The 1,389-nt window shown below is 40.5% G+C and overlaps 1 pseudogene; it reads right to left on the reverse strand.

Annotated features, from left to right (window-relative positions):
• Window positions 1–317: 317 nt before the first annotated feature.
• On the reverse strand, window positions 318–1,095 carry LOC112661705 (RING finger and CHY zinc finger domain-containing protein 1-like; annotated as a pseudogene).
• Between the last annotated feature and the right edge of the window lie 294 nt (window positions 1,096–1,389).

The following is a 1,389-nucleotide window of genomic DNA, read 5'->3' on the forward strand; positions in this document are numbered from 1 at the left end:
GGGATCCCTGGGTGGCGCAGCGGTTTAGCGCCTGCCTTTGGCCCAGGGCGCGATCCTGGAGACCCGGGATCGAATCCCACGTCGGGCTCCCGGTGCATGGAGCCTGCTTCTCCCTCTGCCTGTGTCTCTGCCTCTCTCTCTCTCTCTCTCTCTCTCTGTGACTATCATAAATAAATAAAAATTAAAAAAAAAAAGAGACCCTGAATCCTTAAGTACATGTAATATGATTTTATGCTGTGACACTAGTACAAAACACATCAACTCTATTGCATAGATTCTGACACATTATAACAACTTGAATACTAAAGATGGCCTTTTTCTAGATCAGAAAATGCTGAGTTTTCCAGTGCAGTATACGCTGGTCATTGCTGATCTAGTGAAATTCTACTAGCTTGAGAAGTATTGTAGGATTCACAAATATTACATTGCATGCCTAATATATGGAACTGGACTGTAGATCTCCCATTGCCATCATTGCAGAGAATATCCACAGTCATGTTCTGGTATTCTGATGGCATAGGAGTCTGTGCTACCTCATCATCCAGCTGTCTCCAGTATCTAGTCATATATAAAGCAGAATGCATACACAAGGGACATCTGTAGCCTTCTTTCAACATTTCTTCATAACATGTTCTATGTAAAAGATGTCCACATGGCAAGACATGAGCAACAACATGGGATGTATGAATGTCCTTGTGCTTTCCTTGGAGATTCATACCTAGGCATAAATTACATTTCAAACAATGGAAAAAATCTTCCTTTGGACCAATCCTACAAATTCCACAGTTTCACAATGATACTGCTTCTTGTCTTGGTCAAAGAGATGGCATATACTGCAATAATATTCCCCAAACAATGTGCTACATTCTTCACAGGTCTGTTGGGCATGTTGAATTTTTTCACAGTTTATGCACTGCACTTCCTTTACTTTAAAGCCATCTAGCTGATGATCTTCATTGTTATCATGACACAACCGGCAAGTATACAGTTTGTCACAGCAAGGTGCCTTCAGGAGACATCCTCTGTCATAGTGCTCGCAGCCCCGCCACCCTTGCTTTTGGCCAGGGCGCCATCTTCCTGCACCGAAGCTGTCATCTTCTCCCTTGAAAGATGAAATATATTTTGACCATACCACAGAAATGGCCTCTTTCTTTATAAGTGTTAGGTTGAAAAATATCAGGTGTACCAGAGAACTGGAATTGATACTACTTCTTTGCATCATTTGGAGAAGTTCAGGAAAAATTTAATGTCAACAAGATGATATTTTAGATGAGGTTAATGTTCTAATATTCAAATAATTAAGATAAAGAATACCTGCTTATATTTGTTAGCAAATATATTGTTAAAAATATCTGATTCCTGGAGCATCTGGGGGCTCAGTCAGTTCAG

This window comes from Canis lupus, chromosome 31 (genome assembly GCF_003254725.2).
Source record: "Canis lupus dingo isolate Sandy chromosome 31, ASM325472v2, whole genome shotgun sequence".
Classification (NCBI taxonomy): Eukaryota; Metazoa; Chordata; class Mammalia; order Carnivora; family Canidae; genus Canis; species Canis lupus.